This window comes from Thermobia domestica, chromosome 7, assembly GCF_964235325.1.
Source record: "Thermobia domestica chromosome 7, izTheDome1.hap1.1, whole genome shotgun sequence".
Taxonomy (NCBI): Eukaryota; Metazoa; Arthropoda; class Insecta; order Zygentoma; family Lepismatidae; genus Thermobia; species Thermobia domestica.
The window spans coordinates 47,502,452-47,523,450 of NC_137460.1; the positions used below are offsets into that span (position 1 = coordinate 47,502,452).

General features: G+C 32.6%; 1 long non-coding RNA gene across 1 annotated transcript; it reads left to right on the plus strand.

Moving 5' to 3' along the window:
• The first annotated feature begins 6,469 nt into the window (after positions 1-6,469).
• Positions 6,470-17,061, plus strand: LOC145688868 (uncharacterized). The gene is made up of 4 exons (XR_014132006.1): positions 6,470-6,645; positions 15,269-15,341; positions 16,329-16,425; positions 16,963-17,061. It is a non-coding gene; the product is annotated as an uncharacterized LOC145688868 (long non-coding RNA).
• The last annotated feature ends 3,938 nt before the right edge of the window (positions 17,062-20,999 follow it).

Sequence of the window (20,999 nt, forward strand, 5' to 3'; positions counted from 1 at the left end):
CAATATGAATGGACTGACATTATTGGCCACATCACAGAACCTAAATCCATTAGCAGTAGCCGGAATATTTTTCGTGTTCCTGAGTTGGATTTCTTTCATATTTAGTGTTCTCTGCCAGTGTTTCAATATTTAAGTTTGCTGTGTTTCACGAGTACTTTTCGACACAACTTATAATGAATTTCCAACCTTTGCCTTTATCTGTGGAACGCACAAGGTTTGAAACTCATTAGCAGTTCAATCAGAATCGTTTCGAGTGTCCTACTAGTTAAACTTTCTCTTGAAGTCTTTAATTACTCAGGTTCGAATGGTTATATTTCTTTTAAGTTGATTTAAAATTGGAAAACGTATATTATTTTTAGGCTAGGTGCTTTTGTTATAAGCCATCATGCTTACTGTCATAAGAGTTTCAGCACAATTGCATGTTTGACTTTATTTTTAGAAAAGAAAAAAAAAAAAGATGTCAACTACTAAAACCAAAAAGTCAATTACTAAAATTATTTTAAATTCAGCTTGTCAACTACTAACTCGGTTTTACAGTTTTGAAATAATATAAAATAAAATATATGAAGAGATTTTTTTCAGTATTTCAATGGTATGCTTAGTAGAAGAAACCCCAACCTTCGATATGGAAAATGAATTTTGGAAATACCACTTCAAAATATTCATGAAATCAAAGAATTTCAGAAAAAACGTGCTTGAGGGTGTCAACTACTGGTGCTTTTCCCTTATATATATATATATATATATATATATATATATATATATATATATATGCCATTTTATATCAAAATCACCAAAACTGTTTTAGTAATAAAATATTTGTCAAACAAAATTAACTAAATATATGAACAACTTAATATAGCTCTATGCCCAATGCCGCACAATTGAATCCAGTTTCTACTTTATATTCCTATCTCTGTGAGATCCGTCTTAATGTTGTCCTCCCATCTTCCTTCGACTCGGTCTTCCTAATGGTAGTTTTCCTATTTGGATTTTTAGTTAAAATTTTGAAGCCGTTCCTACTTTCTTTCATTCTTGCCACATGACCTGCTTATCTGAGACTAGTAGACTTGGTGACCCTAACAATGTTTGGTAAATGGTATAAATTATGCACTTTCTCGTTATGAAGTTTCCATCTTTCCCCATTCCAGTTCTCCTTGGAGTCCGAATATTCGTCTCAGGATAGTGTTCTCAAATACTTTCAGTCTGCGTTTTTCCCTCAGAGTAAGCGATCATGTTTCGCAACCATACAACACAATAGGCATGATTGTCGTTTTATATAATTTAAGCTTCAAATTCCTTTACAGAATTCGCGACGACAAAATATTTTTAGCTGAATAATAAAATGAAATCCCTGCTTTCAGTCGACATAAAGTTCCTTCGTGATTATGGCTTTGGTATGTTAATATTGATTCTAGATACTTGAAAGTATCCAGTTTGTCGAAAGTATTATTTTGTATTTTAACGCATCCATAATTTGCAGTATTACGATCCCGACGAACTTCCAAGTATATAGTTTTCTCTGCATTTACTTCGAAGCCCTTATTAGTGCAAGCGTTAATTAAGATTTCTGTATTTATTTCTATTGTTCTATCATCCCCTATTATATTTACATCATCAGCGTACGCCATAACCTGGTAAATATAATTCAACTCTAGGATCTGATTGCTGTCTCTGATTTTCCCTATAGTATAATCCAGAACAAAGTTGAATAATAATGGCATCTCTTTGTTTCAGGTCATTCTCAACTTGAAAGCTCGTAAGCAAGAATTTCCCTACTCGGACCTTACTTTAGGATTCATTTAAACATATCTTAGTTCATCTGACTAACTTTTTCGGTATTCCGAATTCTGTAATAATGTTGTACAATGTTTCCCTCCTAATCTAATCGTATGCCTTGCTAAAACCAATAAATAGCTATTTGATGTGCCGGGATATGGTATTCCCATTTCTTTCCGAGTATTTGTCGAATAGTAAATATCTGGTCGATAGTTGAACGATTTCAATTAAATCTGCACTGATAATCTCCAATAATTGCATCTGCGTATGAAGTCAATCTTTCTAATAGAATGTTTAAGAGAATTTATAGGATGCTGACAGAAGAGAAATACTTCGATAATTATTACAATCAGTTTTGTTGTTTTTCTTGTGAACTGGAACAATTATTGATTTTTACCACTCGTGATGATTCCTCCTTGTTCCAGATAAGGAAAATGAGTTTGTGTATTTTTTCCACAATTTTTCCCCTCCAGCTAAAATTGTCAGCCAGAATTTCGTCAACACCCGGAGATTTGTGTTTATGTATTTAATTTTTTTTTATAGCGATTTCTATTTCTGTTATGCTGTATGCATTTCAATTTCTCCAAGAAATTAGTTTTCGGCTGCGTGTTAAGCAAACAGAGAAAGAAATGTTTTAATATATCCAACATCTATCTGTATAAGTGATAATTGTTCTGTCTGCCTTCTTTAATATATAAGCACAAGGTTGAGCCTTTCTTGAATTCATTTATGCTCTTATAGATATCTCGAATATTTTTTTATACCATTATCTTCAAGTTCATTAATTTTAACCTTCAAAAAATCGCGTCCTTCGTTCTAGAAATTTTGGAAGTTTTCTACAGTTGAGAACGAAATTTTATGTTGTTATCTCGTTCGGATTTTGTAGCCAATGCTGTTTCGCCTGTTTTCTCTTCTTTGCTAGTTTAGTTAATTTCTGGTCGAACCACGGCTTGCTTCTACGTATTTCCACATGACCCATTTTTAATTACTCTGCTGAAATTTTAATTCTATATCTAATGTCAACCCAAGTATCCTGAACATAGTACACTCCGAGTCTTCTAAACCGAGGATCTATTCGACACTTCAGTCTGGTAGTCCTATTCTCCTCTCACCTGGAGTTCCTTCGTGGCTAAGCGGTTAGCGTATGTGCCTTTGGCGTGAGCGGGGGGGGCGCGGTGGCTCAGTGGTAGAGCGTTCACCTCTGGTGCTTGGGGTCCCGGGTTCGATCCCAGCCCCCGCCAAGTGAACTTTGTGGTGGACAAACACCGTGCTCGTGGGTTTTCTCGGGGTTCTCCCGTTTCCTCCCACTTTCTTCATTCCACCATTTCACTCATCTCTCATCATCACCGTCTCCTTTAGCCTAACTGGCATAACCGTGGGACGTAAAACTCAAAGATTTCATTTCATTTCATTTGGCGTGAGCGGGTTCAATTTCCGCGGGAGCTCATGTGGTTCGGATTCCATGTTGATCAGTAGCATATATTATACATACCGTCTCATATAGCCTCACTGCTCAAAGGAACGTTAAACTCAAAATCAACTGAACTCTCTTCTAACCTGGCTTTCCTCTAACCTCTCCGTTTTCAGATATAGAATATTTTCTTTATTCAACGATAGTCTCTCTTTTATTATCGATTCTATCAGGTACGAATCAGTATCACAGTCAGCTCCTCTGAACGACCGAACATCAATTGTGCTAGACCGTTTTCTTCTGTCTACTAAAACGTGTTCAATTTGATTATATCTTTCTCCATCAGATTAAGTTCAAGCATATTTATGAACGTCGCGATGTGGGAATTTTGTAATCATCACGATAAGGTTTTTGGATGTTGCAACGTTTATGAGTCTAATGCCGTTGTCACAACTTTCCTTATGCAGATTTTTATTGCCTATAATCGGTTTGAAAATACCCTCTCGTCCTACCTTCGCATTGAAATCCCTTAATAGAATTTTCATATGATATTGCAGGAGTTGGTCAAATATCCATTCTATTTTTTTTCGTAAAAAATGTTTTTTTATATCGTCATCCTTATTTTCTGTTGTGGCATGTATATTTGAATTAATAATATCAGACCACTGACCCTTAAGTAAAAGATAAATCTATTAGTAACAAATTCAACCCATGTAATTGCTGATATTATTCGTTTGTGAACTAAAAGCACTGTTCCTAGTTGGTAATTTTTAATTTCTTTCCCCTAAAAAAAAAAAAAAAAAAAAAAAAACGTAAAATTTCCGGACTTGACTCTGCCCCATTTCCTTCCCTTCTAACTTCCTGATATCCTACTACGTTCATCCTCTATTTATATAACTCACTCGTTACAGATTTTAACGCGCCTGTCTTATAAAGATTTCTTACATTCCGTGTTCCAAATCTCATGTCCATTTTACTTTGCTGAGTTCGTGCCAGTAGCTATATGTCCTAACGTCACGAAAACAAGATGGCGGACGTTTAATTAAACTGATATCACGCTGTATTACGGGGTTTTAGCGACGCGGTGTTGCCAAATTAGGCTCTAAAAGGGTTGAAATTCCCTATATTTTGCATATTTATAGTGTAAATCAGGCAACATTGTAAGATATAATTTAATTAAATTTTGATATCAATTTAATTAACCCTTTAATCAAACTCCTATCAAAATGATTACCCCTTTAATCAAATACCTATTAATTTATTCAATCACATATGATTTCGTAGAATTTATGTAATCGCGTATCAGGGGCGGATCCAGGACGGACTTCTGGGGGGGGCGGTGGGTTGTAATACTGCTACTTAGAGCTACTTTTAAGGGCGTCAAAAAATAAACTATATATTTTATTTATATATAAAATAAAAAAGTTTCCTCTTCTGGGGGGGGCGATCGCCCCGATCGCCCCCCCTGGATCCGCCCCTGTCGCGTATGATGATATACGTACCGTTATTACCTTATAGTACTATTTAATTATATCAAATTAACCCTTTAATTAAACTCCTATCAAAATGATTACCCTTTAATCAAATACCTATTAATTTATTCAATCACATATGATTTCGTAGAATTAATGTAATCGCGTCTGATCATACACGTGACGTCATTACCTTGTAGTGGTGTTTTATTACGAACGGGTTTACCGTATTATTGAATTTTAAAGCTAATTAACTTATTGAATTAATGAACTTATAATACTTAACTTACCTGAAACCGAAGCGCGAGGAGAACTACCACCGAAAGCACCCGAGCTTATCCGAGCAGCGTTTTGATCCCGGAGTTTTTTTTTTTTTTTTAACACGGACGATTACATCATCCTCGGTCCTGATCTTTTAATTATTTCTAAACGAACTTGATTTCCACCGAACAACTTACAATTATTTAATGTTACATTAATATTTTCATTTATTATAATTATTTAGAAATAAATAGTTGATTTAAATATTATTTATGCACGTGGAATAATAAATACTAGAAAGTACACAATTACAGTATAAAAGTACTTGATAGGAATTTTTTTACGGTACAATGGTGACATCTGTTATCCTCTTTTTATGCTCCTTTTTGTTGAAAGAAAGAAACCAAAGGCAAGCCGGCTATACATCTTCCTTTGCGTGTTGATACCTTCGAAGGTAGATTCCTCTTTGCGTATAAGGAGGTGGCGCCATCAGGTAACAAAGCTTTGTACTACAAGAGGCAGGAGGGAAAGACAGGATATATGACCTGAAATGAAACAACATCGGCAGGTTTCGGCGTGATTGATGAATAGAAATTTTTGTTATTTATTTAATGTTTGCCTAATACAAGCGGAACGTTTATTGTCATTGAAAATTTGGAACACAACACAACCTTGAAACCATGTGGAATTTATTGATTCTTAGAATGTTATTTACCTCTAGTTGAAATACAGCTTGTTGAAATATTTTCTTTGATGCTTATGCCTATTTTGTTGTACATAATCCCTATGTTATTAGTGAGAAGTAAAATAGAGCAATACAAATATTTTTGAAAAAAGGACGGTGGTGCGCTATTTGTGTGGACATTATCTGATTAATACCCACAAGTGTTGTAATAAAAACATGCTTTGATCCCTTGCGTTATTTTTCTGAACCACTATGTGGCTGTCTCCTATAAAGGTTATTATTCGGACTGTAGATACAGTGAGCGATATTATCTGAAAGAACAACCTTACGATGTTTATGATTTTTACCTTGATCCTTTATGGTGTTTACGATTTACTTATGTGAATGGATTTATGTCTGCAAGACCCCTCTAACTATGTACTAATACACGAATTGAAAGGAACGACCTCTAAACGGATGAAATTTAATTTAAGGGAAGAAAAAAGCTACTACGTTAATTGGTGTCGTTATTTACTGGGTTATTGCTAAGTAACCACCAAAAGGTCCCCACAATTTTCTCTTTTATGTGTACCCTTATTCAATATTTTTGAATAACATGTCGGGTAGAAAAGAAATAAAGTAAATTGACTAGATTCAAGCAATTGTGTGATGTGTTTGTGCAATCCAAGAAAACAGGACAAGGCAGGAGACTGAACCCTCATTTATTATAGCTGATGAAACATGAGGAAATCGAATTTTATCCATCCTTTATTTTTTTCTTTTAAATGATCATGGTGCAGGCGTCTGAAAGACATCCGTAACTGGTCATAGATGGGGGAAGTGGGAGGGAATGAACTATCACATTGAACGGATTTGGGGGTTTATAACAACACGACCGAGCATGGCCATTTTATTATTCTTTTAGTACTGCGTTTGGTTTAGAGAAGTTTTATCGTGTAGCTGTATTAAAATTTGTTGGAGTGGTAGTTCGGGTGTTTGATTTCAGCGGTTACCAGTATTGACAACGAAGACTGTTTCAGCGCTTATGCAGAATTAAGGTAAGAAAACTTTAACTAATTTATACATAGGAAATATACAATTAAATATTGCAGAGATTGATTAATTCATGAAATTGATATTTCATTTTCAAACTTTGTTTTATTGAAAGAGATTTGTTTCATCATGTTGACTTTAGTTAATTTTGAGTTTAACATCCCTTTCAGCAGCGAGGCTTTTTTTTTTAAACGAAAGGACAAACTTTGATGACTGTAAGCAATGGAAAGTTGAATTGAATATTGCTTCGTAGGAATAAAAATTAAATGCCAAAGACGCGTACGCTAAAAGCTTAGCATGAAAGAAGCTCTATTATTATTATTATTATTATTATTATTATTATTATTATTATTATTATTATTATTATTATTATTATTATTATTATTATTATTATTATTATTATGAGTTGAAGTTTTTTTTTTGCACATCTTGAGTTTGATTTCAAACTTTGTTTTCCGTTTGGAGATTTTTGTATTTTATTATTATGCAGTACAGAATTAGAATCAAAGGCTGTAGGAAAACGATATTTGTTGAAGTGATTTTATTGGAGATGAGCACTGTGAGATGCGGATTTTACTTTTACGTTGACTACTTTAGCACATTGGTGTTTAAGGTTTTCTAACTAGGAATTAATTTGAGATTATATATAAAGAAAATCATTCGTTCAGCAAAGAGAATGACGTGTAAGAACATTAACTATGAGTTATTTGATTGTCTCCCATAGCCCTTTATTAACATTAGTTTGTTTTCCTTATTTTGTAATATGATCATCAAATTGTGATGCCAATTGTTATCAGACTTTTTATAGTTGATTTCACATACCGATAGTATTTTTATTATAGCTTTGTATAAAGTATTGACTTTATATGAAACGGGGCATTGTCAGTGTTACAGGAATTGCCCCGTGACAGAATAATTAAGTTTTAAGGGTTTTGAATTCTAAAATTTTGTGAGTAACGAAGGGGTTATTTTAATGGTAGCAGTAAAAATAAAGAGTGTCCAGTTAGGGACAAGTCATGAGATGAAATTGCGGTACTTTGTACATAATTTGCATTAACATCTAGAATGTTATGGATTGACTTTTAGCTGTGTTATGTATAATAAATGCCGTCGACGTTTTAGATTGAAGTTTACTAGTTTTAATTTTTTCTTAGATGCTTCACGCTGCATAATGAGAGGGGTCTACGCTTATTGACCGTACTGTTATTTATTATATCAGCCTTGTAATTGAAGATAGCGGAATTTGAATTTAGATCTTTTCTTGATTATGACTCCCCGAAAATGTACTCTTTTAATTTTACGGTTATTGAGTAAAATTACGTTTAAAGTCCAAGATAATGCATATAGTTCATTCAACACTGTAGCTATATGAGACACAGTTTAGCGGTGTTTGCCCATAGGTGGGTCTCCCGCAACTAAAACGTGTACGTTAATTGCTTAGCAAGGAACATGTTTTATTATTATTACTTTTAACAGCTAGGCTGTATGAGACATGGACCTATATTTTATTATATTTGTGAACCACAGGAAGTAAGATGGGGGACCTCCACCGTGCTAAAACCGTATATGCTACCCCGAGGAAGCTTAATACTTTATAGATGATATCTCTTTTGGATGCATGTAAAATTAAATTTTATGGGGAGGAGCTTAAATGAAAGTAGAAATTGCGTAGAGCGAAATAGCAGATTTAATTTATTGGATGTCAGAAAATTTAGTGTGATACAAACGAATAGATTTATGACTTTTCAAAATAGCGTAATACAGGTAGCATTGACACTTAAGGAAATTGGATAGAGTGTATGAACTAAGGTAATTAGTTTCTTAAATGGGGAACCTCCAGTGTCTGAGACATAAGTTTCAAAGTTATGGCTATTTGAAACATGACCCTCCAACGGTATGATTATATGAGGCAGTTAATATATATACACCCGTATATTATTGAATTAGTAGCGCTGCTTTGTTTGGATTGAGATCCTGAAGGCTGTTAGTAATTTTAAAAATGGACGGCACACATGAATTTTAAAGTTTGGAGATTGGTAGAACAAATTTAAAGAATCCCCTTAACTTTGTTTACTGCACCATATTGTTTTAACATTTTCCCCCGGGAAAACTCACAGTTATAGGGATCTGGGGAATAATTCCGACTTTTGCAATTATAGTTGCTAGCTTATGAGGGAGACGGTGATGGTTTTGCTCCTTTAAAATAGATAGAACCCCTAAAAATCTATGGACATTGTTATGATGCCATAGCTTGCTTTCGAAGTAAGCACTCTACCACTGATTCCCCACAATTAAAGAAATATAGAAAATATTTTGGTATGAAGACAAATTGATCAATACTGAGGCTATATAAAGGAGGAGTTGTACTGATTTGCTATTTAGACTAATTACATTGTATTTTAGTTTGTAGGTTACATTTTTATTAAAAAGTAGTGATGATTACAGGGACCGTAGACACAATTTTAGATACAACAAATTATAGTACATATATTTTAGATAGTAAGCTTTTGTAATGCACTCTTGAATTTTGTTTGTTAGCGTACTATATGACTTTATTGAATTCAACTTGAAATTAGTATTCCCTGAAACTTAATTTTATTTCAGACTTATCAAATTAACTATTAGTTCCGTATTTGTGTAAAATAAGTTGAACGGTATACATAAATTGTCTTTTTCGCAGTCTTGTTTACAGTAATATTTGAATATTAGCGTACCCGATTTGTTTTGTATCTATTACCGTTTGATAATACAAATGAGAAATCGTTTAGGCGGACAAAAAAAATTTAAATGAAATTTGATAATTATCGATTAGAGTCTTTAGCTTCTTTAAAATATTTGACGCCAGCAAGAAAATGTTATAGCACTCGACCATACTTGTAAAGTTGATTAGCGGGATGTTCAGGAATACTCAGAAATAGATATAGAATTGGAATCAAGATTTTAGATTTCTAGGCTTCCTTGGATAATTACTTATTTGAGGACATGTTGAGACTTGTATATTTTGACATTTAAAATGCTTAGCGTACAGTAGGTTTAACTATACAGGGAAGAAATACATATAGTTTAGGGAACGATATCGAATATATTTAATAGAAAAGTGCCTGAAATGTTATGTAGACTAAATAAGCAGTTATGTAAGGCTGGGTTGCATACAACTAGGGATACTACCGTATCTCAACTTATTCTTTGAAATTTACTATTATAATGAGATGACATATTTTAGTTTAGCGTCCCGCAATTATGACTTTCGTAGAATACTCACCAATCTTCTTTCAAATGTAAGCCAAAGGGGTGGGGTCCCACCACATTTTATATAAGATTTAAAGTGTTATGAAAACACTTGACCGGACATGAACGCTTTAGCACCCCTAAAATTGGGACAGAGGGAATTTTGTATGCACTTGTTAAAGAATCAGTATCTTTTAGCTTACGGTGATCATGAGAAATGAATCTTTTATATTGACTAGCAGCGTTCACCCCGCTTCGCTGCGGTCACCCCGGAACGCAATAAACTTTGTTACTTAGATAATTTTTACTTTTTCGCTTTCAAGTGATATGATAAAAACCATAGAAGATTGCAGTAAATCTTAACATTATATCGCCTGTCATTTATGTTAACCCGCCCCGCTTCGCTGCGGTCATCCCGGTGCTGGCATATTGTAAAAGTGTCTGTAAAAATAAGCAAATCAATTAAAAAATTTTAAACAGAAGATTCAAGCTATTTTCCGCTGTATATCGCCTGTCATTTATGTTAACCCGCCGAGTGACACGGTCATGCGGGTTGCATATAAATACGTTTATTTTTACCTATGATGAACTAATAACAAAGGATTTGTACGTTATGGACACTTGAATGGTCAATTATCTCAAGACACTGGTAATTAAAAATTAAAGTGATATGATAAAAACCATCTAGGGTCCAAATCCTAATAACCCCCCAAAAATGAAAGAAATTGGTTCAGCCGTATTAGCGTGATGAGCGGGCAAAATTTTGTACGTTCTCTTTTATATATATAGATTTGCTTCTTTTATATTGATTTGCTTTACAAAGAAAGCTGATGAAAAAGTATATAGAAAGTGGAAGGAAACTCCGGGAAAGCTACGATTACGCTGTTTGTTTACCACAATTTATACAAAACACTTGCTTTTGTCATGAGAACGCTACAGGATTTGTTGAACCAAGAATTCCTAGCACCGGCCCCACAATTTTACTATTGAGTATGTCATGCATTCGAGTTAAATGGACGCAATTTTAACTATAAGTAGGATACGCATTTAGTTAGAAGATTTCAATATAAGCATTGACGGAAGAACTGCACGCTGTTAATATTTGTGAAAGTATAGGGAGTAGTCAATATGAATAATAGAAGCAGAAACAATTGTTTCAGTTCAATGTGAATACTATTGTTCAAGACACTGACACATGTAAAACTAAGAAAAACTGTTTCATTTAGTTTTCAACTTACATTTGCAGATTCTATTGAGAACAGTATTAGGGCCAAGTTATTGATATTGTCAGAAAATATAGCTGATACATTGTAAAGACTCATTTTCAAGCTTACCAATAATAATTATTAAATTTAGGCATGCCTTTTTTCTTATAAATAGTCACTAATTTAGTTCAATGTAGAATGCTTACCCTGGAACCCTACATTAGATAAATGTTTACCCAATGAGAGTCTACGTATATGGAAACTTATTGTATATGTAACAGAAAGTATTTAATTAAAAGTAAATCTGTATTAGCTGAGGCCGTTACATATGTATTTACCTTGTGTTCTTAAGTAACTAAGTTTTGAATTACAGATACTTTATATATGTAAAACACATGATCGTTGAAGCTACATGAACTCCTATTATTACTACTATTACTATTGCTACTCCGCTACTACTATTACTACTACTACTAATACTACTGCTAGTACCACCACTACAACAACAACTACTACCGACTACTAGTATTACCATTGTCACCAGCACTATTGCTACTAGTACTCTATTAGTACTACCACTGCTACTACCACTATTACTACTACTACCTCTACTACTACTATTACAGACTACTAGTATTACCACTGTCACCGCCACTACTGCTACTAGTATTCTACCAGTACTACCTCTGCTACTACTACTACTACTAATACTACTGCTAGTACCACCACTACAACAACAACTAATACTACTACTACTACCGACTATTAGCATTATTACTGTCACCATTACTATTGCTACTAGTACTCTATCAGTACTACAACTACTACTACTACTACTACCACCTCTACTACTAATATTACAGACTACTAGTATTACCAGTGTCACCGCCACTACTGCTACCAGTATTTTACCAGTACTACCTCTGCTACTACTACTACTACTAATACTACTGCTAGTACCATCACTACAACAACAACTAATACTACTACTATCGACTATTAGCATTATCACTGTCACCATTACTATTGCTACTAGTACTCTATCAGTACTACCACTGCTACTACTACTAATACTACTATTAGTACCACCACTACAACAAAAAACTAATATTGCTACTACCGACTATTACTATTATCACTGTCACCATTACTATTGTTACTAGTACTCTATCAGTACTACCACTGCTACTACTACTAATACTATTATTAGTACCACCACTACAACAAAAACTAATACTACTACTACCGACTATTAGCATTACCAGTGTCACCGCCACTACTGTTATTACTACTCTATCAGTACTACTTCTACTGCTACAATTACTACTAATACTACTGCTAGTACTACCACTACTACTACTACTACTACTACTACTATTGGTTGCATGTGAACTATCGAGTATCTGCTACTGCTTGTTGCTTTGCTGTTATTTCTTTTCTTCCGCTTGTAATCTAACCTTCTTTCTTCTACTACTATGTCTACCTTTGCATGTATGCCTCTCTCTCTCTCTCTCTCTCTCTCTTTCTCTCTCTCTCTCTCTCTCTCTATGTTTGTCTTTGCATGTATGCCCTGTTTCTAACCAAAATTTCTTTTCTTTGTGTTTCTTCTTAACTATTTTTACCTATTTGCTCTATGCTATTAGATTTCTATTTCACCTATTGTTCTATCTGCACCCATTTATTTATTTCTATTTCACTCCTTCATTGATCGGCTTCTAAATTGTCTCTTTCTTTCGTTGGTTTATTTCTATTGAATATTTCTCTTTTTTCTCTTGCATGTCTGTCTCTTTCTATAGAATAATATGATGAAGTAGGTAAAAACTAAGTAAAGTCCTTTTAACAAACCATCTCTTACAGATTAGTATCTTCTCTTGCATGTCTGTCTCTTTCTATAGAATAATATGATGAAGTAGGTAAAACTAAGTCCCTTTAACAAACCATCTCTTACAGATTAGTATCTTCTCTTGCTTGGGTCTGACGACTTTCTATGTAACCTGTCCTAACCTAAGCTATTCTAATTACCCTAATTTTGATGGCCTTCCAATTAAATTTTACATAAATTACGTCCTGATCCGCTCTTTCTTTGGTGTCTTTCCAACTATGCTTTAGCTAACATATTCTTGCTTCTCTTTGATTAACCCACCCACCTTTACTTGTTAGGTAATATATATCTGTCCTTCATTGTCTCCATGGTATGAATCGCTAAATATTTTCTTTCTGTTTGTCGTCCTACATGATTTCCTCTTTTACTTTGCCGCCACTTCTATTCCTGCTATTATTGTACTTCCTAATGTGAACTAAATTTAATTTATTGTATTTGTGCTTTGCCTCAGTCGTCAACCGCCAATGACCTATAATACTTATTAAACGCCAATACGGTCATGATCTGAATAATTTGTTTTGAAATAATTTAAACTTTTAAGATCTTGTCCGCTTGAAATGTTTCCTAAACTAAATGACTTGAGCTCATGTTCTGCTTTTACTCGCTAACTAATTAGTTTGTTACTTTTTAATTAATGCTAGACCAGTGTGGTGCTTTTAACTATTGCATACTCAAGTTTATGTTTCTATCCTGAACTAAGCTTAAGCTATTTGAAAGTTTTTTTCTGCCCCCTTGTTTGCTATTATATGTCTGTTACCAATTCTATTATTATTAGATGCCTCTTAGAATTTCTAATTGTGCGCCCCTTTGTAGATGTCTTTTAACACTGGTGTATGTGTTCTTTATTGTGCTGGCATTATATATTTCTTAACATGGTTGGTTGCTATTCTATTCTGTTTACTATATTCCTTACATGGTTTTGTAACGTATTATGGCTACTGCTATTTCTTAAGATGTTTGCCCGCTACTGCAATCTATTAGTATCCGCTGTACGTGGATTCTTATCCTTTTTGTCTGTATATCCTATGCCTTTTTATGTTTCTGTATGTGCTTGTAACTTATTTGATATTGGTCTGTATATCCTATGTCTTTTATGTTTCTGTATGTGCTATTGTTTCTTTTTATGCTCTTATAACCCGTTTCTTATGTTTTGTCATCTGTCTTTATGTATGCTATTGTTTCTTTCTATGCTCTTATAATCCGTTTCTTATGTTTGTCATCTGTCTTTATGTATGCTATTGTTTCTTTCTATGCTCTTATAATCCGTTTCTTATGTTTTGTCATATGCCTTTATGTATGCTATTGTTTCTTTCTATGCTCTTATAATCCGTTTCTTATGTTTTGTCATTTGTCTTTATGTATGTTATTGTTTCTTTCCATGCTCTTATAACCTGCTTCTTATGTTTTGTCATTTGTCTTTATCAATGCTTTTGTTTCTATGAATAATTGAAGTTTTTATGTATGTATGACTGCTTCTGACTTCTCTCTTAATATTGTTTTGAACTCTAGCCATGTTTTCTAAACTTCTATGAATGTTTCCTTTAGGTCTCACACTCGTAGGGTGTGAATTTACAAAATTTCATTGCCATCTAGTGTGCTTACTCACATATACATTATTCATCTTTTGACTGCCCAACTGTTTCAACCTTATTATCCCACTACTCCTATTTGAAAGCAGTGTGCGAATTGAAAAATTTTCCCAGGGGGGGATGAATGTCACCCATATGCGCAACCAGTCCTCCCACACACACAGACACACACACACACACACATATATATATATATATATATATATATATACTAGCAAGTACAAAACAGTTGAGATGTGAGATCTTTCATAAATTTTCACTCAAGTAATATTTAGGTTAGCTACGCAAAGTAAGAATTGTTCCTTTTTCTATCTTATCTTTATGCCAATTTAAAAATACTCCAGAGGGGGAAAAGTTATCCCTGCCAGGGATAAATTTTTTCTTCTCCAGGGTGGGAAAGATTTTTGTCAGGGGGGGAAATCCCTGGCATCCCCCCCGCCAATTCGCACCCTGTTTGAAAGTATCACAGATATATATTATGAAATAAACAACTTCATTCTAACCTTTACTTATATAGAACCAAATGTAACTACAGTCGCTTCCGAAATATATCTTTAGATAACTGCATGTCATAAATTAGCTAATATAATCTTAGTGCCTTTATATATACGCATTAAACATTATCTATATTTCAACAATATACATATGACAACATATTGTATACTAGATATCAAATATATATAGTACAAAATATCATTCTAACACATGTTATGTTATATTTTAGGTTACCCTTTGCAAACTGTCATAAGTGACCATCAGAAGTCTTAGAGGAACAGGATATTTTTCTGTTACCAAAGGTATTTTTTTTATTCCTTTGTACTTAAATAGAGCAACTATGTTGCTGCAAGAGTATTATTAAATATAATACGAAATAGTAAAATAAGAAATTTTTGTAAGTTTAGCTGCTCTTAGGAGTATGCTCTGGCATACGAACCAATAAAAATAAGAAGCGATCAAATTAAAGTTAACAATGAGTTTGCACACCAAACGAACAAATAAAATAATCACAGCGTAGCTGTTCTAGCGAGTATGCTTTGGCATACGATCTAATAAATAATTAAAAACGAGCTTAGTTAGTATTTTCGAAATTATTTGTAGGTTCACACTACAAGTGTTCTGAGATTTCATAGAAATCGAACCAATAAATAAGTTGGATTTGCTACGCAAATGAACCAATAAAATAAAATAACACGAACAAATAAAATAATCACACGAAGTGTTCGAGTAATTTATTACGAGAGGTTAAATAAGGAGTTTTCACAGAAAACAATTCGTCAAAGTTAAGAAAAGAACATTGAAAGACAAAGTAGAAATAGTTAAACATATAAGAAAGAATATTGAAAGACAAAGTAGAAATAGTTAAACATATAAGAAAGAATATTGAAAGACAAAGTAGAAATAGTTAAACATATAAGAAAGAATATTGAAAGACATAGTAGAAATAAAAAGGTTAGCTTAAGTTAGGTTGAGTTAGTTTGATTAAACATTCTAATATTCACAGCAATGTTGTTCCGACTAATTTACAAGTTCTCAAATGAAATTTGCTCTTTACAATTTTAAAAAACGAGTTTGTGTAACAGACGAGAGAATAAATAATTAATTTTCGGAACATCATTAGTATGCTCACATGAAATGTTCGAGTAATTTATTAGACGAGGTTAAATAATTAGTATGCTCACACAAAAAGCTCGACTAATTTATTAGGAAAAAATAAGAAACAATTCATAAAAACTATTAGGAAAATAAATTACAAGTGTTACTTAGTAATGTTTCTTTTGTTTCAGGGCAACTAATTGGAGATAACCTTCAATGCAAGCAGCTACTAAGTAGAAGTTGCAACGGAATTTAGAATTCCAAAGTATCAAAGTTCACAGAAGTAAAGTAAGTATCATTGACAACTTACATAATAGTTTGTGCTTAAGAATTTTTTTTCACATGCATTATTTTTTTTGTAACGAAGTTTGTAGCATGTACATTACTTTTGAAAGAATTATTTTTGCATCAGTTATTTCTTTGAAAACGCATTATTTTGTAGCAGTTTGTAGCATGCAGATTACTTTATGAAAGAATTATTTTTCCATTAGTTATTTCTTTGAAAGCGTGCATTTGTTTGCGCAACATAAACGCTGTAACATGTTTCCGTTTACAACATAAGGTTTTTTTGTCATGCAATTTGTTTTGTGCTTGTATTTTTCTTGCATAAATCTTTCTTTGAATTTATTTTTGTTCACAATATACATGTAAGTTTATTCAGCATGCAGTTTTTTTTGTTAACACCGCTTAAAAATTTTTTGTAAGATGCACCATAATTAAATGCTTGCAGAGTAATTTATACAGTTTAGTAATACACATTTTCAAATTTTTATACTGAAATATAATTTCATAAAAAGTAATATTGTCTTTTCTTTATTATTACAGCATTCAAGTGTTTCATCATCAACTGTGAATTTACCACACTCATATTTTATTCGTCATCTAAGAACATTTAGATAAGAATTTCCTGTCTTCCAGCGGCGGTAAGTGTTCATACACATTTTTTTGTCAAACTGTAAACTTGTTAATAAGCAGAAATAAAAATATGTTACTTACATAGATGAATTAATAAAACAAGATTTTATTCTAATAAAAAACAAATATAAAGAATATATAAGATGATTAATTACACAAAAATAACAATTATGAAGAATTGAATTTTACAATTAACAGAATTTCATGAACGTGTGCAGAAAAATTTTTTTCAAAACATTTTTTTTTATTTTTTCAAAGATACACTTTTAATTTCGCAAATTTGATTTTTAACTTTCCATTTTACATTTTGTGTTTTTGAAATTGCATTTTAGTTTTGACAACTTGCATTTTCATTTTGACAACTTGTATTTTTAATTTTGAAAGTTACAATTTTAATTTTGAAAGTTACAATTTTAATTTTGAAAGTTACAATTTTAATTTTGAAAGTTACAATTTCATTTTGACAAGTTGCATTTTAGTTTTGACAACTTGCATTTTTAATTTTGAAAGTTACAATTTCATTTTGAAAGTTACAATTTTAATTTTGAAAGTTACAATTTTATTTTGACAAGTTGCATTTTAGTTTTGACAACTTGCATTTTCATTTTGACAAGTTGCATTTTTAGTTTTGACAACTTGCATTTTCATTTTGTATAATGTAAATACATTCTTTATACTATAACAATTTCAAAGTATCGCTACAAGTAAATTAGAAATATGAAAAGTTTTACTAATACATGACATTCTTAATTTTATCAGCTAGAATATAAATGGCTATTAAAGTAGAAGATACAAATATCATTAACAGTTACTTAATGAAAACTAACATTACAAGTGAATAATATTTTTAGTAATAAATAAATCATGCGTTACAAAATACATTAAAACAGAATTTAAAAATTGTATTATAAAAAAAACTATATTATCACAAAAATATTTAATGTGTTTTACTTTGTTTACTTATACCTTTTATGCTAGTTTTACAATTTAAATTGGTACGCTTCCTATGAACTGAAATTCTGAACAATCTATGATTCTAATTATTTTATTCGTTCACATGTATAACATGTTCGAATAATATGTGAGTGTACTAAAATAAACCCTGACCAACTTTGTTGGGATCCAATAAATATTTCGTTTGCTACACAATCCTTGGTTATTTGTTTTTCGTACTATTTATTTTTATTGGATTATCTGTTTTGCAAATTCAAAACACTTAATGTGAACGTTTTAAAATAGTTGTTAAATGTTTCGAAACTTGTTAAAAGTTGTGAACTGCTACATAATTTGTTTAAAGTAACTATGCTTTTTTCCTAACCTTTCTTCTTTTTCTTATTTGGTTTCAAGTTCGTTTATTCTCTGCTATTTTTTCTATACTATTGCTATTCTATTAATTTCTTTGTTGTTGGTTGGCCTTTAACTTCGATTTGTAACAATTAACTATCTAAATGCTATCTTTTGCTATTCTTTGTTGAATAAAACTGCATTAACTATTTCTATGCTATCGTTTGTTTAATAATTGGCTTAATTAAATATACCTTTTCCTAACCTAACTTTACTAGATTTCTTTATTTCGATTAATTATGTATATTTCTTAATCTCTGCTATATTGTTTGTCTGATAAAGTTCTGATGCTTTGAGTCATAAGCTGTTCTGAACCTTTTTCTAACCTTTTATTTTTTTTCTTATTCGATTTTTGCTAAATTATTTCTTCTTTGATATGTTTTCTTTACTATGTTATTTTTATTAATTTGTGTTTCTATTTACTACTACTTTGTTCTTTTTATTGCGAATGTTATTTTGAAATGATTGTGATTTTATTCTTTGGAATGTTCACATCGGATATGTTCATTTTTCAAATATGAAATAATACTATCAGTAAAATTAAATATTCGGAAACATTCGGTTAAGTTCGGGAAACTTCGTGAATGTAGTAAGAAATCACCGCAATTTAATATAATTTAAATAATATATGATTTTAAAATAGTATTATTACTAATTACTTTATAAAATATTTTCCTTGATACATGATTTAATCCGACTGGGTACGAGACTTTGAACTAAGTGTGTTTGGGTTAGAGATTACATTTCCGAAAGTATAAATACGGCGCAGCAAGCCGCGGCGGTTCACTATAGGAGAAGGACTGCTGCAGTGAAGACGTTCCTGTTTGTACGCTGTGTGCTGCAATTGCAAAACAGTTAGATTAATATTACAGGATTTTGCCATTTAGTGTTATCGGAAACTAAGTGAATTTGACGATTCTGTAAACTCAAAACTTACTGAGTCAAAGTTATCAGGATTTGCCGATAAACATTTAATCATATTTTCATAAACAGTGCTAGTATAGGATTGCTATTTTAAAAAGTATCGAGAATCTTCGGCAAACTTCGTGTTGAATTCTTGGAATTGAATAGAATTCTCGGAATTTATAATAGTTACGTCTATATAAGAGTGGAAAATTGCACGGTCAGTTAGTAGTAAAAATCAATGAAAAAAGTGAAGACGTCCCTGATTGTAGTCATCGTGTTGTGATCAACAGTATTATTGCGGGACATTGCGAATTGTTGTTGGCGGAAAGTACTGACGGATTTGCCGATAAAGTTAAACATTGTGTTCGGTAAATTGAAAAATTAAGTTGCTGATTTGAAGCACGGAAACTTTTCATTATATCATTAGTGCAAAATTGTGTAAGAATATTTAGAAAGTTCTATCGAAAAACTAAAACTACGTATTTTATTTAAACAGTGCTTGAAGACTGAAAAAAAATGGAAGCGCGCAATGTTATTTCCACCATGCTGGCAGCCCAGGAAGCTCGCAGCTATGACAATGCCGAAGAAGTGTTTTTTACGTGGGAAGTGTTGACACAATGCCATGCTACGGGTGTGAGGGTAAACACTCTGTCATATGTAAAGTTATTGCAAGCGGTATTTGTGCACTTTGGCTGTGTGCCAGCTATTGTATTGAAGAGTTGCAAGTCCGCAAAGGATATTATTGATCTGTACTGTGTAGGCTTCTTTCGTCAAGACAATATGCTGAAAGCTACGTGTGAAAAAATTAGTGAATTTGTGTCTGTAGGGAAGACTACGGGCTTAACTGCTGATGATTCCGACGAGTTAATGGGTGTTTTTTTCGGGGTTAGTACGAGTTTTGCACCAGAACATAGTATATGTTCTACATTGTATGGTACAGGCACTCGGGATTACTTTCGCATTGTTAATAGTAGAACTAAGCACTATCCTTATTTTGGTCTGCGTGGAAAGGAAGTTACCATTGAATGTATGCACACTACTGGAATTGAAGACCCGCAAACATATGTTCGTTCATTATTCGAATTTGTACAAGAATATAGGATAAATGACGTCAATGATGATATTTTTATCGGTATTACTATTGAAAGTTCTGTCGAAAGTATTACTATTGAAAGTCGAAATTAAACAAACCGGTGTACATGACATGACATCCTAAAAAGGAATTGAAACCCGATGTATTGTTACATATAGTTGAAAATGTTTTAAATAGTAATGAACATTTTCTTTTTGGGAAGAAGGTAAATTTTAAGATCCATATTGCTAATCCACGTAAGGGAAGGGGTCGAACCCGTGGTTCGGTCAAATATGAAGATTATGCAGCGCTTCGGAAAAAGTGTTCCATCCCAATGGAGAAAAATGTCTATTGTCTTCCTAAGGCTATCATCCTCGGAATGGGTAGGGCTGATCAGCGTCGTAATTACGTGTACGAGCTAAAGAATCACCCTGAGCGATTGTTAAAGCAGGTCAAGGATTTGTGCGATGATGCTGATGTTACCATTGAGCATCAAAATGGGTGCACTATTACTGATGCGAAGAAGTTCCAAAACAAACTAAACCCCGAATATCAAATTGTCATTTATGAGAAGAACAAACTGACTCGGGAATATAATATAATATATCCGGGAATTCATGCAAGC